This window comes from Tamandua tetradactyla, chromosome 7 (assembly GCF_023851605.1).
Source record: "Tamandua tetradactyla isolate mTamTet1 chromosome 7, mTamTet1.pri, whole genome shotgun sequence".
Taxonomy (NCBI): Eukaryota; Metazoa; Chordata; class Mammalia; order Pilosa; family Myrmecophagidae; genus Tamandua; species Tamandua tetradactyla.
Window position 1 is genome coordinate 82,440,342 of NC_135333.1, and position 27,136 is coordinate 82,467,477.

Here is a 27,136-nt window from a genome sequence, read left to right on the forward strand (position 1 = left end):
ACTCATTCAAGGTGGGGTTGCTTACTGGAGTCCTTTAGAGGGAAACATTTTGGAAAAAGCCTTTGAGCTGACACAGCCAGAAACCTTTGGAGATGAAAAGGAAAGCCTTTGATGAAACTGGGAGAGAAAGCTAGCAGATTCCAGCCACTTGGCTTCCCAGCTGACAGAGGTGTTCTGGATGGCATCAGCCTTTCTTTTTTAAAATGTATTTTGTATTATCAAACCAAAACAACATACAAACATGAACATTCTTAACATACAAACATTCTGTGTATGGTGTACAATCAATGGCTCACAATATAATCACATAGTAGTATATTCATCACCATGATCATTTTTTAGAACATTTGCATCACTCCAGAAAAAGAAATAAAAAGAAAAAACTCACACATACCATAACCCTTAGCCCTCCCTCTCACTGACCACTAGTATTTCCATCTAGTCAATAGATTTTAACCTTTGTTCCCCCTATTCTTTTTCTATACCCCTTACCACTCCCTTTCATTGTTCATTAGTATTTCAATCTACTTAATTTATTTTAACATTTGTTCCTCCTATTATTTATTTATTTTTAATCCATATTTTTTTACTCATCTATCAATATCGTAGATATAAGGATCATCAAACACAAGGTTTTCATAATCATGTAGGCACATTGCGAAAGCTATATCATTATACATTCATCTTCAAGAAACATGCCCACTGGAACACAGCTCTACATTTTCAGGCAGTTCCCTCTAGCCTCTCTCATACACCTTAAACTAAAGAGGGGGATATCTCTAAAATGTGCAAGAATAACCTCCAGGATAAACTCTCGACTCTTTGAAATCTCTCAGCCACTGACACTTTATTTTGCCTCATTTCTCTCTTCTACCTTTCAGTCGAGAAGATTTTCTCATTCCCTTGATGCTGAGTCCCAGCTTGTTCTAGGATTTCTGTCCCACATTGCCAGGGAGGTTTACATCCCTGGGAGTCATGTCAAATGTAGACAGGTGTAGGGCAGTGAGTTTACTTGCCATGTTGGCCGAGATATAGGCCACATCTGAGGAACAAAAAAAGTTCTCTGGGGGTGATTCTTAGGCCTAATTTTAAGTAGGCTTAGTCTACCCTTTGCGGGAATAAGTTTCATATGAACAAACCTGAAGATTGAGAGCTCAGCCTATTGATTTGGTTATTCCCACTGCTTGCAAGAATATCAGGAATTCACCAAATGGGAAAGTTGGATTTTTCCCCCTTTCTCGCCATTCCCCCAAGAGGACTTTGCAAGTACTTTTTTTATTCACTGTTCAAATCACTCTGGGATTTATCGGGGCATCACTCTGGACAAACCTACAAAATCTCATGCCCTATTCAAGGTTCCATGTACTTTTGATGTTCAATTAAACTGTCCACATAAATTATATTTGGAAATGCAGTAGTCAAAATATAAATTTTGTACCAAACAAATATTTTTGGCTTTAATCTCATACATAAAGTTTTGAAATATGAATTACCATCTATCTTCAATACCCTGCAATATTGACATTCCTTTGTTCTTCCTTATGCAAAAACATTTTTTAATTTGTACATTTAGTCACAATCATTGTATACTCTGGCACTCCTAGAATATACTATCTCAGTATTTATCATCTATCTTTCCTTCTGATTTCATTTTTGCCCCCAGGCTCCTCCCTCTATCCTTCTCACATTCAGTGAGAAGCTCATTCAGTGTTCTAACATTGTGCATCAGCCTTTCTTGAGTGGAGGTAACCTCTTGCTTTAATTTGGGCATTTTCATGGTCTTAGAACTGTAAACTTGTAACTTAATAAATTCCCCTTTTAAAAAGCCACTCTGTTTCTGCATTCTGGCAGCTTTAACAAACTAAAATATACCTCCCTTTTTCCTCTTTGTAAGAGGAAAAAGGGAAAATATTGAACTTTTAATGAAAATGAGAATAGGTAGGGAATCATTACTGACAACTTTTCTAAGACTTGTGGTGGATATGATTCTAAAATAGGAGACTAAACTCTCTTGAAAGAAAAAAAGTTCAGTTTTTAAACAGAAGGGTTTTCTGATCCCTAGTTGTGTTTAAGTGGTGTGTGTTGGAAGCTTGTTCTATCAATGGCTGTCAGATAGGATCTGTTGATGATTTGACTCTGAAAGAATTCAAAGGAGTGCCTGTTGAAGTGCTCAGGAATTAGCTGGCTGCTTCTTTTAGACTGGCTGGACAAATATACGTCTTTTTGGACTGTGCTCTTGCCTTTCCCAACGGGGCATTGTCACACAGTGTTTGGACTAGAGCTTCCTATTTGTAACTTTGCCAGACCAGTGTTCTGTGTGATTCTGCTTACATACCCAAGAGTCTTCTGCCAACATTCAGACATCATTAATGACCTCACAAATGCCATTTTGATAAAATGCTGACATCATCACTTCTCTTATATCTTGTTCTTGACGCATATTGGAATGTCTGTTTCACATCTCCCCACATTCTTCATTTACCACATATTTGCATATTTGGGTGTTTCTTGAGTTTTTAGTGTTCTGTACTTTCAATTCCTTTGGCTAGAACCCAAATGTTGTATGTGCCAGGTCATGAGCCTTGCACATTAGCAAGAAAAATTCTTGTCAAGATGCAATAATGAAAAGTATTGCTTATTCAGAGGTCCTGTGTAGTCCATCTCTCTGCCTCACTTCCTCTATGGGCTTCTGTAACATAGAGATAGCCAATTAGACTGGAAAGTTCTCTGCAACTGCTGTCCTTTCTTGTACCAAGTCTAACCAGTTTAATTTCAGCAGTGGTTCTCTTCTACAGGTTCTGAGTTGCCTATCCTCTGGAATCGGTTACTTTCCTGAGGGGAATAGTTTCTGCTTCAGATCGCTGTTACCTCATGCTCCCCTGAGTCCTGATAACGACTTTTCTATCTGTTCAGATTCTGGAATGATAACCTTTCCTTGATTTTGGGATATAGTCTCCTTAACATTGAACTTATTGTTTATCCTGGCATAGTTCATCTATGTCTACTGTACCTCAGAAATTTCAACAAGTATGTTGGTCTGAGGCTAATAAAAGGGACTTTTGTCCAATGGTACTTCACTCAGCAGTTATCTCTTTTTGTTTTGTTTTCTATGAGCCTTCTTTGTTAAATAGCCAGAAAAAGCAACATCAACTCTTTCTTTACTATAGAAATTGAATATCCAAATGCAGACTCTGAACCTTTAGAGAGACATCTGCTGTATAGCTGTATCCACTACAGTATCCACTTCTTGGTTACTTTCTAAACATCTCCACCCCCAGCTTTAGTGTTTGTCTTAGTTTGCTAGCACTACCATAACAAAGTACCATAAGCTGGATGCTTAAAACAATAACAATTTATTGTCTCACAGGTTTAGAGGATAGTGATATGAAATCAAGCTTTTGGCAGGGACATGTTTCCTCTGAAGTCTGTAGGGTTCTGGTTGTGGCTTACTGGCAAGCCATGGCATAACTTAATCTCTGCCTCCATCACATGGCCATCTTCTCTCTGTTTATCTTTTCTTATAAGGACACCAATCATTGGATTAAGTCCCACCCTGAACCAGTTTAGCCTCATTTTAACTAATAAAATCTTCCAAGATCCTATTTCCAAATAGGATCACATTCACAGGACCAGAGGGGAAGGATTTGAACATGCCCTTTGCAGGGACAAACTTCAATCCATAACACGTGTGCACCCTGATTCTCTGAATGGGTTGCATACTCAAATCATATGAGGAGCTTTTCAAATATAAAGATATCCCAGGCCTAGCCCAGGCAAACTGAATTAAAGTCTCTGGAGTCCAGAGTTTGGGTGTTTTTTAAAATGCTTCCTAGGTAATTCTAAAGTGCAGTGGTAATGGAGAACCATAGTCTAAGCCAATCAATGGACTATGACATTTCCCCAGTGGCTGCTTTTGGTTCACTCAGTCTTATGGCTTAGGAGCAAAATGAATGAGGAAATATGTGGTTCTAGTTGCTGTTGGTTGTCAGAACCATTGAGGATGAATTTGATGCTTTGGGCAATAAAGCAGAGAAAGTGATCTCTGATGATATTTTTGAGCCATTGAATCAATTAACCCTGAAACCTCCCCTACCTCTGGACTTCTTGCTATGTGAAAAAATAAATTTCTGAGCCAAAGGAAATGGGATCAGAGAGTTTAAATGATCATGGAAGAAAGCATAACCTGAGAATTACACTTCAGTGTTATTTCTTTTCTCGCTATGAAGATATCACTCAAGAAATTGGTGAGTTCAAAAGAAATGGGAAAACAATATTAAGGAGGTCATAACTCTTTGAGGAAGATAAAATATGACTCTTGGAACTCCATAGAAAACAATTATTGCTTCAATCAGGCTCTGACAGCATGTTATGTTAGATTTTACAGAGAAGTTTCACATCTTTCTTTATCCTCTTAAGAACTCTGAGGTAAGATATTATTATACCTACTTTACATCCAAGGAAATTGAGGCTGGGAGTGAATTTGCTCTTTGCCCAAGATGATGAAGTTGGCAGTAAAGGTAGGACTTGAATCTAGTTCAGACACAGAATCCAGTGCCCTTTTGCTATATGTCTAGCTATGAAATGGTCTTTATGTTTTGGAATTTTATCATCCCCTCATTACCTGGATTTAGAAACATAAGGTTTCAGTAGTAGGTAATGCTACACTGTCTACAGTAACGGCAGTGACTCGGTATACATACAAACCTACCACATATGGGGAGTTGTGGATTTTTAGTCTTGTATCTTCAAGGTGGATGAGGGTCATGAACATTATTTTCAAGGAAAAGAAGTTTCCCTAGGGTTAGAGTGGGAGATTTAATCTGGGCTGAACCACCGAAGAGTATCCACTGATGGGAATTATGTTACACTGTGGGAACAGGAGGTACATTTCTGCTTTTTTTTTTTTTATATATATTTTTTATTGTCTGATCTTGTGAACTTTGGTTGCATCCTTTTCTGGATACTGTAGCCACATTCTCGATGTATACAGAATGTGCAGAAGTTCCTGTTCTCTGTGTCTGGAACTTTCCACTCTTTTTCCCAGTCCATCAAATTAAAGGTAAACCAATTGGCTCCATCTATAAACTAAACTGCTTCTGAGACAAAGTTTCTCTAACTTCCCACAGGATTAAAAGAATAGCCTAGCAATCTTCCCCTTATATTGCTCACAATTCTGGACAGATAGTAAACCAATTAAATAGCACTGCTGTGCAAACATTCCAACTATAATTTATGATGCTCAGATCGTGAACACATTTTCATTGTGTTCTTTCCCCATATGGAATCTCATTGTTTCTTTTAATTATTATTTTTAAAATGTGTTTATGTAGGATGGAATGCTCTTTAGCTAGTTAAAATAAATTTAAACTGTATTTGAAATGTCGAAATGAAGTTTTTGAGAGGAAAATGTTTGTGGGACAGAATTTATTTAGAATAAATAACAGCATTTCAGAATGGGAAGGATTGTGTGGTGGACTGAATCATGTCTCTAACAAAGGACATGTTCTTAATCCTAATCTGCATTCCTGTGGGTGTGGGCACACTTGTGAATAGAACTATTTAAAAATGTACTGGAAGTCAAAGTGTGGACTTCCTTGTGAATAGCAACTTCTACGATCCTATTTACATGAGGCCAAACAGAATCAGGGTGGGCTTTAGTCCATGTTTATTTGGATGCCTAGTATAGAGAGGCCAGAAACCAGAGAAGCAAGAAGATAAAGAAGCCAGAAGTCAAAGAAAGACACAGGAGGAGACCAAAGACGTTGCCATGTGATGGAGGACTGCCATTGCCAGAATGCTACCAATTCAGAAAAGAAAGTGAACCCTGATGAAATCTTGATTTTAGTCTTCTAACCTTCAAAACCATAAGACAATAAATGCTGTTTAAGCCTATCTATTGTGTGGTATTTGCCATTGCAGCTCTAGCAGACTAAGCCTAGCTCAGACTATGTCAACACAAGCTTTTTTCAGGAGTTTTTCAGGAGTTACTTAGTGGGACCACCTATTGGACTATGTGCAGAGCTAAGTAACCAAGAGATACTCTGCCAAAGGTAAAAATCATTGCAATGAACATTTATAAGCACTTACTATAATACAAAACCCATTCCAAGCACTTTACCTAGGTTATGCTATTTAATTTTCAGAGTGACTCAATGATGTGCAGGATGATGTCTCCATTTTGCAGATGAGGAATCAAAGGTGTAAAGAGGTAAGTAATTTGCTTTTTGTCATCTAGCAAGCCAGTATTTAAACTTAGGCACTTGATTATAGATTCTTACTTTTAACCATAATGATTTATTGTCTTCTTACAAAAGGAGGCAACCCTTTTAACTGATTTTCCTTTAAGTGATCTTTTTCTAGACCCACTAACTGTTCAACTAACCAGATTTCAAACAGCACTACTGAATTGTGTTTGGATCCTATATAAGGCATAAAGTGTTCCCTACCTCATTACCATACAGCAGACTAGGAGAATCTCTTCCTTGAAACAACTGGAGAAAAATAAGTAAGGTTTGCATCTCTATTTAAACATGTGGACAAAATTGCCTGTTAGTTTTTATTGTTCCATTGCTTGATTGTTGAAATACTTCCACTTTGTATGTAATCAAAAGCAGAAACATCTGTTGAACATCCCATATTTCATATTTCTTATTTTGCCTTTCCTGCATCCTCCTAGAATTAATTGAATCCAGAGTAGGATTTCATTCATTCACTCTTATTCTCCCTTCCACCCCCATTCTTGTTTGTAACTCTCTGGGAAGTGAGAACTTCTCAAATGAACTGTCCCATCTGGTTGCCCATTGTTCATGTGCTCTGTTGTGTTAAGAATATTGTTTAGCTAAAATTCCTAGAACTAGTGGATTAATGGTGATTAATGGTGATGAAAGGAATTCAATTTCCCTGTTTCTTGTCATTTCCTTATATAAATCTAACTTTTACCTAAAGAATCTTTTAGATACTTTGGAGATGGGGCCACAGATGGTAAATGAATTTCAAAGGTCATGCATTTAGAGAGCCAGACCTGGTATAATTTTCTTATCTTAGAACACTTCCAGCTAAACTTTTCTCTCTCTCTCATCTTAATTGCACTGCAATCATTTTAGATACAATGATCATCAAGCAACTAACTGTTCTTTGAAATATTCAGCTTTTTTCAGGCCTCATCATTTACATTTTTTGTTGAAGATGTGCTAAATATAAGACCTGCTATGTCTTGAGGAACTAAAGAACTCTTGCTCTGGCTTCTTTTAAATTTTCTTGATCAGTATCACCAAATTTGATAAAAGTTTCTGAAGCTGAGTTACACCAGCAAGATGGGAAAGAGAATGCTTGGCAAAACAGGAATGCTAATTAGCTAGTTTGCACCATCTTTCCACCTTTTGAAGTGTTGCCTACACTGAGATGTTATTCCTACATGTCTTGGAGGAGTGCTGTAAGAATCATCCTTATGAAATCCAATACCACATTTGTAGTGGGAATATCAAGGCTGTAGCCTACAACATGGCTTAGTGCCACCGTTAGGAAAGTCCCCTGTAAGAAATTCCCATTTAGCTCTAAGTGCTAAGAAAAGTTCTGCTTTCCTTGAAGAACTTTACATCTTTATTTCTCACTTTCTCACAATAAAAACTAGTCATAATTTCCTTTTCTCTTTGTCTACTAGTAAGTTTAGAGAGAAAAATGAATTAGGGCTTGAACACTCAATTTATGCCCTTCCCACGCATGATATGGGACAAAGGCAGTGGATTCTCTTTCCAATGCATTCAAATGACTGATTCCTGAGACAATGGGGTTTCAAAGAAATAAAGAGTTAATTACTAGGCATGAAGCAGGAGATCAGATGCCTCTGAGCCTAAAAATCTGTCTTCCCAAGTCTAAGATGTCCAAGGTTCTTATGGATTTGAACAAGGGGAGATGGAGTCATTACATTTCAATAGGAAGTACAGGCAGTGTGCTGTTTTGAAAGAATTATGTGCTGGAGAAAAAATGTGTCTTAATACTGATAGAATCTTGCGGGAGCAACCATTTCTCTTAATTCTTATTCAACAAAGAAGGTTGGAATCTTTTGATTAGATTATATCCACGGAGATGTGACTCCACCCATTCCAGGTGGGACTTGATTAGTTTACTGTAATGCTTTAAAGAAGAAGCATTTTGGAGAGAGTGACAGAGCTGCGAGAGAGCCATGAGAACCATAAGAGCCCCCATAGCCAGAAACTTTTGGAGATGAAGGAGGAAAACGCCCTTGGGGGAGCTTCATGAAACAAGAACTCTGCAGAGAAAGCTAGCAGATGTTGCCATGTTCACCATGTGCCTTTCCAGTTGAGAGAGAAACCCCGAACTTCATTGGCCTTTCTTTTTTTTTTTTTTTTTTTTTTTTTTGGCTTAAACCATAGGAATTTATTAGTTCATGGTTTTGAGCCTAGAAATCCACAATCAAGCTGTCATCATGGCAATGCTTTCTCTCAGAAGACCATGTCATTCTGGGGCTGGCTGCCAGTGATCCTTGGTCCTTGGCTCTTCTGTCACATGGCAATAAACATGGTGGCCTCTCCACCTTCTTCTGTGTTCCATTAACATTCAGCTTCTGGAGGCTCCCTCTGGCTTTCCCTTTCTCTGCAGCCTTCTTCTACAAGGCTTCTAAGACCCACCTATATTCAGCTGGGCCACACCTTAACTGAAGTAACCTCATCACAAGGTCCTATTTACAATGGGTTCACATCCGCAGAAGTAGATTAAGACCATATTTGTCTGGAGTACATAGCTCCAAACCACCATGTTTGTGACTTGGAGATTTACATAGTTTTCTGAGCCTTAATTTCCTCATCTATAAAATTCAGATTGCCAAGTTATCCTGTGGAGTTGCTATGAAAACTCAGTGAGGTGAAATATTTTAGAAATACATAGGAGAGACTGGCACATTAGAAAGGCCCAGAAAATGGCCCCAATATTCAACTCTTGTGATATCAGCCTTACTGCTTCTCTGGGGATTCCATATAAGAGCAGTAAAGACCTAGGTACAAGCCTGCAGGGTAGGGGAGAGAGTGGCAAGACTAGTGTGTCAGTTCTGTGCAAGGTGATGGCTGGGAAGAGCAGTGAACCTTGGGAACCCTGAATCAGACTGGAATTCTGGTCCTACCTCGGCTGCTAACCATTAACCAGTTCTGTGCCAAATGCAAGTCACCTAAATATCCCGTGCTTTGGCTTCTTCAACCGCTAGCAAGGGACAATAATTACCAAGCCTTCTTCACAAGGGCACTGTAGACAAAAAATAATACCATAAAGTATTTACTGCACTGCATTATACTGCCAAGGGGCCAGGCCCTGTGGGGACAATGTCCCCTGTCCTCAGTCTAGATGATGAGGAGCAATAGGGAAGAGGGGAGTAGACAACATAAAGTTAAATCAAAATACAGTAACACAAGCATTAAAAAGAATAAAATACTTAGGAATACGCTCTAACAAAAGAAGTGTAAGACTTGTACACTGAAAACAACAAAATATCATCAAAAGAAATTAAAGAAAACCTAAATGAAAAAGACATCCCACGTTCATGAAACATTAGATGTGATATTGTTAAGATGGCAATACTCTCCAAATTGATCTACAGATTCAATGCAGTCCCTATCAAAATCCCAACAACCTTTTTTTTTGGTTGCAGAAATTTATAAGCTGATCCTAAAATTTACATGGAAAAAAAAATAGACCCAAAACAGCCAAAAGAAACTTGAAAAAGATTAACAAAGTTGGTTCAAAACTTTTGAACCTGATTTCAAAACTTCTTACAAAGCTACAGTAATCAACACAGTGAGGTACTGGCATAAAAACAGACATATAGATAAATATAGTAGAATTGAGAACCCAGAAAGAAATCCTAAGCTTATGGCCAACTGATTTTTGCCAAGGGTGCCAAGACAATTCAGTTGGGAAAAAATAGTCTTTTCAACAAATGGGGTTGGGACAAATATATATATTAACATGCAAAAGAATAAAGTTGGACCCCTACCTCGTACCATATATAAACATTAAATCAAAAAGATCAGAAGGTGCTGGCTTTGGCAGCACATATACTAAAATTGGACTGATACAGAGAAGATTAGCATGGCCCCTGCATATAGATGATAAAGCAGTTCCATATTTTTTAAAGAAGTATCAAAGGTCTAAATGTAAGAGCTAAAACTCTTAGCAGAAAAAATAGGTGTGAATCTTTGTGACCTTGAGTTAGGCTTTGGTTTCTTAGATATGAAACCAAAAGCATAAGCAACTAAAGAAAAAATAGATAAATTGGACTTATTAAAATTAAAACCTTTGATATTGAAAGGATACCAACAAGAAAGTGAAAAGACAACCCCCAGAATGGAAGAAAATTTTTGCTAATCATATATCTGATAAGGGACTAATCATATATCTAATCATATATCTGCTAATCATATATCTGATAAGGGACCAGTATCTAGAATATATAAAGAACTCTTACAACTTAATAATAAAAAGATAACCTAATTTAAAAATGGACAAAATATCTTAATTCCATTCTCCAAAGAAGATATATAGATGCCAATAAGCATATGAAAAGATGCTCACCATTGTTATTCATCAGAGGAAAGCAAATCAAAAGTACAATAAGGACACCGGGGCCCCGCCCCCCAGGCTTGTACACCCACAGAGCCATATCCTCCCCCATCATCGGCCTTTCTTGAGTGAAGGTAACCTCTCACTGGTGCCTTAAGTTGGATATTTTTATAGACTTGCATGGCCTTAGAACTGTATGCATGCAACTCAATAAATTCCCCTATTTAAAAGCTGTTCCATTTTGATACATTACATGCCAGCAACTAGCAAACTATAATAGGTAGAAACAATTTACAAATGTAAAAGAGGGGAACTGTGTTAGAATCAAGTTAATGGTTAGTTCCCAGTTGATTTAAGTTCCTCCATTAGTATTAGAAGGTTACCCTTGTGATTACAAATTTCTAAACTAAAAATGGATACCAGACTTTTACACTTACAAAGGCAAAAGATAAAAGATTGTTAGAGATTAGGGCAGCTGGATTATCATTCAGAGATTTCAAGTATCTCCCTCTGTCTACTCTTATATACCAGAATTAAAAAGGAATATCTATAAAATGATTCAGTAGTCATAATTAACCCTTAAATTCTAACTTGCCTGTTATCCTCTATGTCTTATATTTTCCCAGGAGTGATTTATTACTATTATTATCACTGATATTTTACTATATGCATTTTTGTGGTGTATTGCTCGAAATTTGTTGTAGATGAGGTTGGGGTATGAAATAATCTGTGAATTTAATTTGCTGTTAGAAGAATAACTTGGTGAGGAATGGATTTTGCCCCTTATCTGGCAGAGTATTGATAAGGCCAGATTTTTTTTTTTTTTAAATAAAAGGAATCCCTTTTCACCCTTCCTAAAGAACATTGCTTTCAGGAAGGAAAGTTAACCTGGGTAGACCAATGGATATTGCAAAGTCTGTTTGTAGGTTAGGGTGGACTGCAGGTTTGTAATTTACCAGGCATTAGTCAAATCTGCTAGCTCAACATGCCTTTCTCCTATTTAATAATGGCATTGTATCCTTTAATAAAGTTTCCAGAGTGTAGGGCTGACTTTATTCTGCTTTCTTCAAGCTCTCTGTTTTTCTATTTCTACTCTCCACTCAAACTTTCAGGATTATGGCAGTTCCTAATTTCTCATTACATGTTCCATTGTAAATGCACTTTCCCTTCTTGCCTCAAACGACAAATTTATGGCCATTTTGGGTCATTCAGTACTTCTTTGGGATGAAAATTAATACTACTTATGACTTCTTACACCAGGATACATAGCCATATATATTGAAAGAAGTGCATATCAAAAGGAGCCCTTTCTTTTTATTTTATTTTTTATTTTTTCTTTCTTAGAGAATTATATGTTTACAGAACAATCATGATTAAAATATGGAATACCCATACACCAACCCACCACAAACATCCTGCATTGGTGTGGAACATGTGTTACGCTTGATGATAGCACATTTTTATAATTGTACTATTAACTAAAGTTCATGATGATTTGAATTAGGGTTTACTATTTGAGTTGTATAGTTCCATGAATTTTAAAAAAATTGATTCTGTTACCATATATACTGACTAACATTTTCCATTTTAATCACATTCAGATATAGATTTCAGTGATATTAATTGTGTTCCCAATATTATGCTACCATCACCACCTTCCATTACCAAAACATTCCATCATTCCAAATAGGAACCCTATGCATTTTAAGTCTTAAATCCCTATTCCCTACTCCAAACCCATTCTACATTTTGACTCTATATTAGTTAGCATTCTCTGGAAAAGGAACCAACAGGAAATAGCCATAGATATGAAATTAATAAAACTGTCTCACGTAACCGTGGCCACATAGAGTCCAAAATCTGTAGGGCAGGCTGTGAAGCTGGTGTCCCCAATGAAGGGTCTGGATGAACACCACAGGAAAGGCTTACCAGCTGAAGCAGGGAGGGGGAATGTCTCTTTTAAACCCTCCTTAAAAGCCTTCCAGTGATTAGATTAGGCATCACTCATTGCAGAAGATACTCCTCTTGGCTGATTGCAAATGCAATCAGCTATGGATGCAGCCAGTGTTATTATGATTTAATTCTATGGAATATCCTCATAGCAACAGACAGGCCAGCACTTGCCCAACCAGACAAATGGGCACCACCACCTGGCCAAGTTGACACATGAACCTGACCATGACAGCCCAACCCTTGTCAACTTGGCCGCTATACATATCACTTAAACCATACTTAACCTCAAAATAGAAAACGATAAAATACGCATTATTTCCTCACCTAATAATACTCAACTGTCCTGTGTACAACCGGAAATGCATTAGCTCTCCCCAGAATAGGGTGTGAGTCCTTGGGTAATATTCATTTTTAAACTTGATATGTTGCAATTTAAATACTATAACATGAACACAACAGCATTACAGTCCTCATTTCTGTAACTGATCACATGGTCATAGTTCATATTTATCACTACCTTCTTCCACTGCCCATTCCATGTTCCCTTTACCCTCAGCAAGCACTTCAGTTGGCCATGGTTCTTTGCCTGGTAGGGTGACCCAAACCTTCATTCCTGAAGTTTCAGCACCATTGGTAGTTCTGCATGGATTGGGTTGTTGTAGTTTTCCATTGATCTTAATCACAGGTCAAGGTAGTACTAAAAGATGCCCTAGGGGATCTCCTGTATTCCAGGAAAACTTCTTTACCCCCATTGTGTAGTTGCAGTCCTATTTCCCTCGGATAGTCAGGGTCAATCCACCCCAGCCAGAAATGTAATCCCCTTCTTGGATTTTTGATCCAGGGGCATGAGCAGCCCAAAGTGACCAGGTGGCAGTCTTAGATTCCAGTTCAATGGAATCATTGTTGTTGCTCCTGGTGGAAGCACTCCCCCTTATGGAACTAAAACCTGTAGACCAGCAGAGCTCAAGGTTGCAGGGAGAGGAAGCAAAAATTTTCCCATTGGATCACTAGGGGTAATAGTGAGTTCCTGAACCCATGGATCCTGGCTATGGGAGAAACAGCACCATCCAGTGGACACTGATTCAGAGTGTACACAGCTTCCTGGAGAACATTACCCCAGCCCTACAAGGTATTGCCACCTGGTTGGAAATGTAATTGAGTTTTCAAAAGGCTATTCCACCGTTCTATCAATCCAGCTGCTTCTGGATGATGGGGAGCATGATAAGATCAGAGAATTTCATGAGCATGTGCCCATTCCCACACTTCATTTGCTGTGAAGTGTGTTCCTTGGTCAGAAGCAATGCTGTGTAGAATACCATGATGATGGATAAGGCATTCTGTGAATCTATGGATGGTAGTTTTGGCAGAGGCATTGCATGCTGGTAAAGCAAACCCATATCCAGAGTATGTCTATTCCATTAGAACAAATTGCTGCCTCTTCCATGAAGAGAGTGATCCAATGTATCAGTCTGCCACCATGTAGCCATATCAGGGGCTGAGTGTGGGTCTTTGCTGCTGGCAGATTGGGCACTCAGCAGTGGCTGTAGCCAGGTCAGCCTTGGAGAGTGGACATTGATGTTGCTGAGCCCATGCATAACCTCCATCCCTACCACCATGACCACTTTGTTCATGAGCCCATTGGGCAATAACAGGAGTTGCTGGGGAAAGAGGCTGACTGATATCCACAGAATGGGTAATCTTATCCATTTGATTATTAAAACCTTCCTCTGCTGAACTCACCCTCTTGTGTGCATTCACATGGGGACACAAATATCTTCATGTTTTTAGTCCATTCAGAAAGGTCTATCCACATACCTCTTCCCCAGATCTCTTTGCCACCAATCTTCATATCATGCTCTATCCAGTTCCTGACTATCCCTCCAAACCATTAGCAACAGTTATAGGTCAGTATACAAACACACCTCTAGCCAGTTCTCCTTTCAAACAAAATGAACAATCAGGTGTACTACTCGAAGTTCTGCCCACTGGGAGGATTTCCTCTCACCACTGTCCTTCAGGGACAACCTAGAAGAGGGTTGTAATGCTGTAGCTGCCCACTTTCAGGTGGTACCTGCATATCATGTAGAACCATCTGTAAACCAGGTCTGAGTTTTCTCTTCCTCAGTCAGTTCACTGTAAGGAACTCCATAAGAGACCAAAGTTCTGGTCTGGGAAAGAGAAGGTAATGTGGCAGGCATGCAGAACATGGGCATTTGGACCACTTCCTCATATAACTTACTTCTGCCTTCAGGACCTGCTCTGGCCCTATCTTGTATATACCATTTATATTTTATGAGGGAGTGCTGCTGTGCATGCCCAACTTTATGGCTTGGTGGGTCAGACAACACCCAGCTCATGATAGACACTCAGGTCTCATGGGAACTTGGTGCCCTGTGGTTAAGCATTCGGTCTCTACTAAGGCCCAGTAGCAGGCCAAAAGCTGTTTCTCAAAAAGAGAGTAGTTATCTGCAGCAGGTGGTAATGGTAAGGCTAGGTTCCAAGTTCCTAAGGGTATGTGTTGTGATTCTCCTATAGGGGCCTGCCAAAGTCTCCAGACAGCATCTCTATTTGCCACTGACACTTCTAGTACCATTAGATCTGCTGGATCATACGGTCCAAGTGGCAAAGCAGCTTGTACAGCAGCCTGGACCCATCTCAGAGCCTCCTCTTGTTCAGGCCCCCACTCAAAATCAGCAGCTTTTCTGGTCACTTGATAAATGGGCCAAGTAGCCCACCCAAATGAGGAATATATTGTTGCCAAATCCAAAGAGACCAACTAGGCATTGTGCCTCTTTTTTTGACATAGGAGGGGGCCAGATGCAGCAACTTATCCTTCACCTTAGAAGAGATATCTCAATACATCCCCACATCACTGGACACCTAGAAATTTCACTGAGGTGGAAGGCCCCTGTATTTTTGTTGGATATATCTGCCATCCTCTGACATGCAAATGCCTTACCAATAAGTCTAGAGTAGTAGCTACTTCTTGCTCACTAGGTCCAATCAACATGATATATCACTAATATAATGGACCAGTGTGATGTCCTGTGGGAAGGAGAAATGATCAAGGTCCCTGCGGGCAAGATTATGACATAGGGCTGGAGAGTTGATATACCCTGAGATAGGACAGTGAAAGTATATTGCTGACCTTGCCAGCTGAAAGAAAACTGTTTCTGGTGGTCCTTATTAACAGCTATTGAGAAAAGGCATTTGCCAGATCAATAGCTGCATACCAGGTACCAGGAGATGTACTGATTTGCTCAAGCAATGATACCACATCCGGAACAGCAGCCACAATTGGAGTTACCACATGGTTGAGCTTATGATAATTCACTTCATCCTCCAAGACCCATCTGTTTTCTGCACAGGCCAAATAGGAGAGTTGAATGGTGATGTGTTGGGAATCACCACCCCTGCATCCTTCAAGTCCTTAAGAGTGGCAGTAGTCTCTGCAGTCCCTCCAGGAATCTGGCATTGCTTCTGATTTACTATTTTGCTAGGTAGAGGCAGTTCTAGTGGCTTCCACTTAGCCTTTCCCAGCATAATAGCCCTCTCTCCACGAGTTAGAGAGCCAGTGTGGGGATTCTGCCAGTTGCTCAGTATGTCTATTCCAATTTGCATTCTGGAACCGGGGAAATAACAACAGAATGGGTCTGGGGGCCCCCTGGACCCACCGTGAGATGACCTGAGCTAAAACTCCATTGATCACCTGACCTCCATAAGCCCCCACCCTGACTTGTGGACCAGAGTGACATTTTGGGTCCCCTGGAATTAATGTTGCTTCTGAACCAGTGTCTAATAATCCCCAAAATATTGATCATTTCCTTTTCCCCAGTGCACAGTTACCCTGGTAAAAGGCCATCAGTCTCCTTGGGGAAGACTTGGAGGAAGATTAACAATATAAATATGTGGCAGTGTAACAGGGTCTTCCCCCAAAGGGACTTGGCCTCCCTCTCATTCATGGGGCTCTGGGTCTGTAAACTGTCTCAAGCCTGGAAATTGATTAAAGGTCCGTGACTTTGCGTTTTTGTAACTTCTGTTTACTTGACCCAGAGCTCTTTTATTTATACAGCTCAAAAAAGAATTTAGTAGACTGCCCATCTATTGTACTTCTAGGTACTGAATCATCTACTAGTCAATGCCACAAGTTTCTGTGAGTCAGATTATTTTGACCTCTGCTTTGAGTCTGCTGTCTATTATGATACCCACATTTACTTTGTCTTTGGCAATTAAGTGCTACCACCTGAGCTTCTGCCAAATCGGGATCCTGTCATCCCCATTGTGTTTAAGAATTCCAGCTCAGTGACAGCAGTTCCACAGTAATATCTGTGCAACTACAGAGCTCTTCAAAAATGGTGGCATTAATCTCACAAATTTATTTCTCAGAGTTCTGGTAAAAGGTGCATCCTCGGGACATTCCTTAGGTGTAAGAGCAGGGGTTCCATGATAAATCCATGCTTACCTTCCAATCTCTCTAAGCCTCTGGATCCCCTCATCTACAGTATACCAGGGCAGATCTGGCATTTCAACCTCAGATAATGTTGGTCACCTTTTGATTCATGTTTTAGCCAACCATCCAAACAAACTGCTAATGCCTTTTCTCACCCCTCAAGCTATAACATTGAATGCAGAATCTCTGCTTAGTGGGCCCATATCAATAAATTCAGCTTGATCCAGTTTTATATACCTCCTACCATTATCCTACACCCTTAAAATTCATTGCCACACAGATTCCCCTGATTTCTATTTATATAAATTGGAAAATTCACAGTTCTTTTGGACTATAGTGTACCTCCTCATGTGTGATACTTTGTACCTCACCTTTAGGTGCCTGTTGGGACTTTAGTCTAGTTATAGGTCTGGAAGAAATGAGGGGTTATGGGGGTGGGTCATGAAAAGAATTAGAAATATCTTCCAAGCCATTTGCTACAGGGCCTTCATTTGCAGTTTCATCTGGTGAAACAAAATTAATCATTCTAGGGCTAATCTCTTTAGGTGGAGGTTGGGTGGCCAACTCCTCAGGACAGGGTGGAGGTGGGGAAGCTATGTCCTCAGGGTAGACTATTACAGGGTTATCTAGAGAAGACTCAGCATGTCCTAGGGGTTCAACCTCTCCACCATCATCATTATCAATCCATATGTCACCATCCCATTTTTCAGGGACCTACTCCTTTCCAATCAATGCCCTCACTTTAATGGCAGACACTATGCAAGATTGAGATTTCAGTTTATGTTATAAAGTTGCTACTCTAACAATAAGATTTGGAGTCTGATCTTCAGAACTCTCATGTTTATGGCTACAGGAAAGAAGATTTTCCTTTAGGATTCATAGAAGTGCTTACATCTGTCAGACGGTGCATAAGCTTCTCATTTGAAGACTTAAGCCCATCTCTTTCAGTCATTAATGTATACAGTGTATCTAACAACAACCCACCAACATCTCTCTACTTCCTATTTCCACAAAACTCCATAAAGGTGTCAAAAACATTATTCCCCAGAGCCTGGCTTTGTACGAGTGAAGCATTAGAAGAATCCAATGGTGATATTTTAACTATCTCTTTTGCCAATTCACCCCATGGATTGGCAGTGTCATTCTAATTACAGGAATCAGAGCGCAGTCTGAGTAGAAAACCAATCATAAAAACCCATTTTTAAGATTCTGTTTCTTAAGAACTATTCCTGGTATCAAGCTGTATTAGTTAGGGTTCTCTGGAGAGACAGAATCAACAGGAAATATCTGTAAATATAAAATTTATAAAAGTGTCTCATGTAACCATGGGAACATAGAGTCCAAAATCCATAGGGCAGGCTGTGAAGCTGACAACTCAGTTGGAGGGTCTGGACAAACTCCACAGGAGAGGCTTGCTGGCCGAAGCAGGAAGCGAGACTGTCTCTTCTGAATCCTCCTTAAAAGACTTCCAGTGATTAGATTAAGCATCACTCATTGCAGAAGACATTCCCCTTGGCTGATTACAAATGCAGCCATTGTGATCATGATTTAATTCTATGAAATGTCCTCATAGGAACAGACAGGCCAGCATGTGCCCAAACAGACAAATGGGCACCACCACCTTGTTAAGTTGACACACGAACCTAACCAAGACTCCATGAGTTTGCTTACTCTGTTTCAAATCAGTGATATAATATTTTCCCTTCTGTGTTTGTTGCTATTATTTTTAATAGCAGCCATTCTAATGGGTATGAAATAGTATTTCATTGTGGTTTTGATTTGTATTTCCCTGGTGGTTAATGATGTTGAGCGTCTTTTCATGTGCTTTCTGGTCATTTGTAAATCTTCTCTGGAGAGATGTCTGTTCATGTCTTTTGCCCATTTGTATTTAAGTTGAAGGATTTCTTTATATATCCTGGATTTTAAAACTTTATTGGATATGTGGTTTCCAATATTTTCTTCCATTGTGTAGATTGTCACTTTAGCTTCATGAAAAGTTTTTTGAGGCACAAAAGTGTTTAATTTTGTTGAGGTTCCATATATCTGCTTTTTCTTTTGTTGCTTTTGCTTTGGGTGTGAAGTCTAAGAAACCATTATCTATCACACAGTCCTGTGGTAGGGAAGATGCTTTCCTGTAATTTCTTCTAGGAGTTTGAGAGTTCTGGCTTTTATATTCAGGTCTTTGATCCATTTTGAGTTGAGAGCTATATATGGTATGAGATGGGGTCCTCCTTTTTTATGCAAATGGAAATCCAATTTCCCAGCACTATTTGTTGAAGAGAATATTTTTTCCCCCAGTGAGTGGTCTTTTCTCCTTTCCCAAAAAACAGTTGACCATAAATGTGAGGTTGATTTCTGAGCTCCTGATTCTATTTCACTGGTCTATATGTCTGTCCTGTGCTAATGCCATTCTGTTTTGATTACTGTGGCTTTGAAATCAGTTTTAAGATTGGAAAGTGTGAGTCCTCCAACTTCATTCCTCTTCTCAAGATAGTTTTAGCTATTTGGGACCCTTTACCCTTTCACATAAATATGATGATAGGTTTTCCATTTCTGCAAAGAAGGCTTTTAGAATTTTGATTGGGATTGCATTGACTCTATAAATTGTTTCAGGTAGTTTTGACATCTTAATAATATTTAGTCTTTCAATTCATGAACATGGAATGTCTTTCCATTTATTTAGGTCTTCTTTGACTTCTTTTAGCAATGTTTTGTGGTTTTCTGGGTACAAGTCCTTGGTTAGATTTATTCTTATGTATTTGATTCTTTTAGTTGGTAATTTGAATGGAATTTTTTCTTCTGGTTGCTCATACTTGTGTATTAATATTCTTGATTTTGGGGTGTTGATCTTGTTCCCTGCCACTTTTCTAAATTCATTTATTAATTCTAGGAGCTTTATTGTGGATTTTCAGTATATGGGAACATATCATCTGCAAATAGGGAAAGGAGTCCTTTATTTTTGCACTTTCATTTTACACTAGATTCATTTTGCTTTTGGTCTAACTAGGACATAAGGCCCTAATTATTTCATTCCTGTCAATATTTGAGAGTTAAGTGCTAAAATAGACAGAAGTAAATTCAAATACATAGTATTTTCTCACCCCCAAATATATGGAGTGTTAGAAAAGTGTATGTGAGGTTTTCAAGTTCAAAATACATTCCCAATCCATCTACTTCTTTATGTCTCAATCGTTACCTTATTTATTTGTTTATACTAAATCTCTCATTTGGACTGTAACAGCTTCCTAATTTTTCACCTTGCTACCTTTCTCGCATGCCTGCAATCAATCCATTTGTCTACATAGACAAAGTGATCTTTTAAAGATAACGGATATTATGAAAGGTCAAAACCCTTTCATGGTAATTCACGGTCTTAGAATAAAACCCTAATTTCTCAGTGTGACCTGTAGGGCTCAGTATGGTTTTCCTCCCACATCTCATTCCAGACCTCATTTCTTTTTATTTTCCCTCATTTGTTGCATTCTGACCACACTGGCTGCCCTTCTCTTCCTGCAAACACCAACTTCATTCTTGCCTAGGGCCTTTATACCTGGTATTTCCTCCACCTAGATTGTATTATGACAGATTTTCTCATTCTTAGTTTTCTTATTCAGATGTTACCTCTCCAGGGAGGTCCTCTCTGACTACTTTCTTTAAATTCACCCTCTTCTTCCCCTACCCACTTCCTCTCCTATTACCTTGTTTTATTTTTTTCATATCACAGCCACCATCTGAAATTGTTTACTTATTTATTGTCCATTTTCAGCACAGAATGTAAACTCAATAGGCCCAAGACATTGTCTACCTTGTTCTCTGTTCTAACCTTAGTACCTAAAGCCAAATATATATATATATATATTCATTAACTATTTGTCAAATGAATCATGTCAAATAGAAAAAATAATGATTGTACTGCTTTCTAGATACAGTATAATGTTTTCTAATCAAATAGTGAGTTAATGGATCAGACATAGAAAAATTGGTTTTGTATTTAATTTATGAACATTTTGAAAATAACTTATTCAAATGCTTGGACAGACTTAATTTGAAATAAGCACAAGCCTTTCAGAAAAGTTGGAAGTACAGTGCCAGAACTATTTTTTCTCCTAAGTCTTTTGAGAATGTGTTGCTCACCCCTGAATATTTAAGTGTGTGTTACTAACAAGGACATTCTCCTACATAACAAAATTTTAACCATCAAATCAGGAAATTTACATTGATACATTATTACAGTATAATCTTCAAAATTCATCAGCGTTTCACTAGTTGTGCCAATAATGCCCTTTATAGCAAAGGATCCAGGTTGGAATCACTCACTGCATTTGTTGGCAAATTCCTTGAATTTGGGATAATTCCCATTTTACCTTAATTTTAATGATCTGGACACTTTTAAGAATAAAAGGCCAATTATTTTGAAGCATGTTCCTCAATTTGGTGGTTTGGTATTTCTTCATGCTTCCATTCAGTTATGCATCTTTGATATAAACATGTCAGAAATAATGCCAAGAACTTCTTGTTGCATCCTGTAATGTGGCATGTGATTTTGATTGTTTCATTGCTGTTGATATTTACTTTGATCTCTAAAGGCAGTATCTATCAGAGCTCTCTGCTGTAAAGTTACTCTTCTTTCCCTTTGTATTAAGTATTTTGGGGGTAGGTACTTTGAGATTACATAAAATATCTCTTTCCTTGTCAAACTTGCAATTTATCTATCTGTGCATTTAAATATGTTTATTTTCTATTTTATTCAGTGGCTTATAATCCATTACTGCCTTTATTTAACATGATGCTCAAATTGTCCCCAATTTGTGGAAGCTGGCTTCTGTGTCCTTTTGACATGCCCCCATCATTCTCTGTGCACATCCTTCTTCCCTGCCATAACAAGTTGACCTAGGCTCATTCTGTACTTCCCCTTTCCAATTCTTCTTCTAATCAGCCATTTATCCAAGAAGCCTTAGTTTCTTTTTAGTTGAGAATGGTATTCAGAAACCAAGATATGGACACTCGTTGCTATTAAGAAGTCATTGCTTCCAGGCCTTCTCATTGGGCAGTCCTAGGGAACGTAAATATGCATACACTCACACATTTACATCTCTGTTTCTCTTGGGGTGCGTGTGTGCATATGTGCGTTATCATCAACCTGTTTGTAACCTATAGTTATCGTCAACCTGTTTATCAAAAACCATAGGTTCACTCCAGTTCCAATCCTCTCTCAATCACACCCTAATCTGCCTCTTTGGGTGAGTTTACATGGTGTTTGTCAGATTAACTGTAGCCAAAGTTTAGTTTGGCCTTTGATAGCAAATTAACAGGGATTAGATCCATAAAGTCTGAAAAAAGGTATGGTGAATGGGACATTTTGGGGTCATACATAGGGGAAAAGACTGAGAAATATATACTGAATATCCAAATGGATACTTAGTAACAATTTCTCACAGCCATTCTACTTTACTATATGTCAAAGTTCGTAAGACTGTAACACTCTCTCCCATCACCCCCTGACCTGGACTCAAGAAATCACTGGTTTTGTTTTTGCAGCTCTTTTAGCTAACTTAAGCTTTTCAGTGCTCCTTAAGGTATTACTACTTTGTGTAGCATATACGTATATATGATATATGACATAATAATATAAAAATATGATCAATATATGATGTCGGAGGGTATGAAATGAGAGGTTTAGCAGTTTCAGGCCTCCCCAGTAAAATATTAGTGCCAAAACACCTTGTGACTGTATATGTTGAGAAGGCAAGAGGGAGGGCAGTAAGAATTGGGGCAGTGAGAAATGAGGTGACAAAAGTGAGCACATGCAAGCTTCCTGATGACTGAGTGGCAATTCCAAAGAAAATCTTCGTGTTTTCATAAACCTATGTGAGTGCAAATTATTCAAGCCCCAAGTTTACACCAGCAAAAGTGGGAAAACAGGGTGAAGAGTGATTATTTTTTAAAAGGACCTGCTTTGGGATGGAAATCTGGTTCATGGAGAGAGCTGGAAGTGCTGGAGGCTGATGTCCGCTGACAGCGCAGGATAATTCATGCGTTGAAGGCAAGTGAAAACAAAATACCTTGCCAATTAAATGCCCATTGTGGAGTTTAGCCTTGAGCAAGGTCCCAGTTTGGTCTGCTGAAATTATTTAGGTCATTAATTAATTTAAAATCACAACGATGAGCCTTGTCATTAATAATGTATCCCCTTAGACGGGGATCTAATTGCTCACCCTTCGCTTGTCTTTTGCTTCACAATTCTTCAGGAATGCCTGAGACATTATTTGACTGTAGCGGTTGCTTTTCCTGTCCCAGCGGGAAAGAAGGCTAATGGAAAAAGCACTAGCACTGAAGTGCGTTTTTGTTCGATTTGCCTTCTCATTTTATAAAAAGAAGCAATAAGATTTCTGTAAAAGAAGGGAATGAGGAAAGACATTACGGGTGCTGAATAGTTTAACTAAGATTCAATGTTATTTAATTATAATGATTTAATTGTGACATAGATTGTTAGTTTTCTATTAGTTTTTTTTTTATTACGGTTATATTGGTTTATAAAGTAATGCTATTAAACTAATGTTCTACAACATGAAGGGGAATTGGTTTCTTGTGGCTTTTGATGTTTCCAGCTAGATTAATTTTGTTCAAACAGTTCTTTTACTTCCTAATAGTACTAAGACTTTAAAAAAATATAAAAGGGTAGATATAAATCCATTTGGCTGTAAGCCTAGTTTGGCTATGGTGAAAAAGAAAATTCAGTTCAAATTCCTTGATTTCCTAGCTATATACTTGTTTCTCAAATGCTATTAGTAATAAATGGCCATTATCAAGAGTTCAGGAATCCCCCCCTCTCCCCACCATATAAAAAAATAGAGCAAAAGTAAAATTCCAGTATTAACAAGGAGCCAATAATTGCACTGAATCCACTTTACCACTAGATGTCCCTATATAGATGCTCCTTCTACCTGAAAGTCTTTAAAGAGACACCAACGAAATCAGAGGGGTGCTTGCTCCTCCTAAAGCCTTTTTTCCTTACTCTAAATTGGCACCCTGATTCTGACCAGATGCTTTTCCCTTCTTTCTGGAGAATAATGCCAGAGAACTGGACAGGACTTGAAATAAGGAAAAAAGCAAAGGGAATTAGGTTTAGGCATTGACCCAAGTATCTAGTAACAATTCATGAGCCCTAGATATATAGGGATGTAGTTTAGATTTATAGACAACTTTCAATTAGCCATGATAAAAAGAAGGAGAGGTTTGGGTTTGAATTATCTAATCGAATGGCAGTTAATTTTAATTTATATTTGTTAATAAATCACGCTTGCGTTTATGGTTTGAGCATGAGTGTTTGGTTTTCTGAGAATTAATGAAATTCCAATATTAGACTCATACAGGTAATATTGCTCTCCAAAGGGACTTGGACTTATTGAACTTTCTTATACAGCTTATATCATAACTTTTCTCTGTTTTTCACACTTGGAGATTGGCCATCCCAGCTGCCAGATAGTGTGACATACTATCTTTACCTGAGCTCATTTCCTCAAAAGTGTGCTTCATTTTCAGCTGTCAGTTACCTGCAAGGGAGGGAATAACTGAATCTTCTCATTCAAAATGTCTCTTTTTCAGTTTTAGGTTGTGTGAAGTCATAAAAGTGGATTTGAAATGATAGTGAAATAACTTCCTTGTGATACCATCTGTTTTCAAATCATTTAAGATCATTCAACACATCTTTGTAGTATTTTCTGAAGTAAAATACAGTATTAATAATCATCCTATAAAAATAAATCAGTGCCAAATAACCTAAAATAATTTAACTTTTTTTTTTATTTTAAAGAAAGCATTTATATTTTGGGAGTTGTCTTTCTGAAAATTTTCTTCTTAGTTTTGGAGAAAGAGAGAAATGGACATCTTGTCTTCTGTTTTCCTTAATGCAAAGTGATCTTTCAGAAATGGTGTTATTTGGTCAAGTTTGAAGAATGGGAATAATTGCAGGGGATTGACATGGACAATTGTGGTCCTGTGTCTTAAAAAAGGGAAGAAAAATTCTTCCTTAAAAAGGAAGCTTTTAAAGCTGGATAATTTAGCTGGATAATTAAAAGCTGGATAACTTAGCAATCTAGATAATAGCATAGGATGAAGTTTGCAGGCCCTCCAGAGAAAAGTGACCATTAAGAATAAGCGGGGCAGCACAGCGGTGGCTCAGTGGCACGATTCTTGCCTGCCATGCCGGAGACCTGGGTTCGAGTCCTGGAGCCAACACATGCTGAAAAAAAAAAAAAAAGAATAAGTGGACAAAAAGTAAATAAGTTAGAGGGTGGGAGGGAAGTATAGGATGTTTTGGGTGTTCTTTTTTGCTTTTAATTTCTATTTTTATTCTTAATGTCTATGGAGTAATGGAAATGTTTAAAAATCTATTGTAATGATGAATGTACAACTATATGATGATACTGTGAACCACTGATTGTATACTTTGGATGACTATACAGTATGTGAATGTATCTTTAAAAAATTGCATTTTTAAAAAACTTATCATATAATATAACATATATACAAAGCAAAGAAATAAAAAAGCAATAGTTTTCTAAGCACTCTTCAATAAGTGGTTACAGGACAGATCCTAGAGTTTGTCATGAGCTACCATATGATCCTCTCATATTTTTCCTTCTAGCTGCTCCAGAATATAGGAGGCTAGAGGTCTTAAATATTTTTTTATCATCATAATCGACTTTTTTTTGTGACTAATAACATACATACAAAAAAGCTATGAATTTCAAAGCACAGCACACACTTAGTTGTAGAACATATTTCAGACTTTGACATGGGTTACAATTTCACAATTTTAGGTTTTTACTTCTAGCTGCTCTTTTAAAATACTGGAGACTAAAAGAGATATCAATTTAGTGATTCAGCATTCATATTCATTTGTTAAGTCCCATCTTCTATGTATAATTCCACCATCACCTTTGATCTTTCCATACCTCTCTTTGAGGTTGTTTAGGCTATGGCAATTCTAAATTTTTGATATTGGAAGGGTCTGTCACTAATATGGGGTAGGGAGATGGCACCATCTGATGTTCTGGAGAGGGTGGGCTAGGTTTCAGGACTTATCTGGACCAGGGACCCATCTGGAGGTTGTAGGTTTCTGGAAAGTTACTCTAGTACCTGGAATCCTTGTGGAAAAAATAGTATTTTTTAAAAAAGGTTAAGTTTGAGTTTAATCCACATGTAGAGTGGAACTTGGAGAGTTTTAATTAATTCTAGTCCTTAGATTTATAGTGATAGTATCCAAACCAACATGCGAAATGCCTGGAAAAATAGATAACATACCAACTTTTTTTAGACTACCAAGGGAACAGAGCTAGAGAGTTAACTAAAGGTCAAATTCTCATGTAGAAGAAGGAAACATATTGCTTCCCTCTGCCCTCAGACACATACTAAACTCCATATACAAATTTACTTATTCAGATTATATTCATCTTGGTTTATCTCATTTCCATCTTATCCTTGGAAGAATCAGTTGTATTTATGCCAAAAAGGTGGCTTTTTTTTTTTTTTTGGTTTTTCATATCCATTAACTCTACTCATCATCTTCTTTCAATTCACTAAAAACAAAAAACAACTGTAAGGACACACAACAACCAGTGAGAAGGAGTTAACAAGGCAGGAAATTTTAGGTATTGCCAGAGCAGAGATTTTTCTCCACTAAAATCAGAGACAGTGCCTTGTATGGAACTGGAATGATTAAGAAGACATATCTGAACAAAGGTGTCCTGGGATGCAAAATTTCCAAAAGCAACAAGATTTTAAAATTATGAGTATAGCTGACATCTCCAATATTACTTGACTACTTTTTATAGGAATGCCTCATGCACACACATTGGTCTTTTTACTCTTACATGTAGGCATATTCTAAATATATTTTCTTTCAATGGTTTTCTTCTGTGAAATGAAACAAAGGCACATTTTATGATATGGCTAAAATCCATTATTGAGCCAATGTCTGACTAATAGCCAATAAATAGTTATTTGTAACTTAGCACTTTTTGTTTTTTTTTTTTTTTTGAAAGGTCAATCAAAGGCTGTATTCTAGTTTAAAAGCTGCTGGAATGGCCTATGCCAGAAATGGAATGGTTTTTTAAAAGGAGAATTTATTAAGTTGCAAGTTTATAGTTCTAAGGCTGTGAA

General features: G+C 38.0%; 1 long non-coding RNA gene and 1 pseudogene across 2 annotated transcripts in view; both read left to right on the top strand.

The window, feature by feature from the left end:
- The first annotated feature begins 5,972 nt into the window (after positions 1-5,972).
- LOC143689831 (uncharacterized) overlaps positions 5,973-27,136 on the top strand; it is a 133,500-nt gene continuing 112,336 nt past the window's right edge. For both annotated transcript variants that reach the window (XR_013178932.1, XR_013178933.1), the window contains exons 1-2: positions 5,973-6,050; positions 6,144-6,208. This is a non-coding gene — a long non-coding RNA (uncharacterized LOC143689831). The remainder of the gene's footprint in view (positions 6,051-6,143; positions 6,209-27,136) is intronic.
- LOC143643009 (U6 spliceosomal RNA) lies at positions 10,044-10,139 on the top strand (annotated as a pseudogene).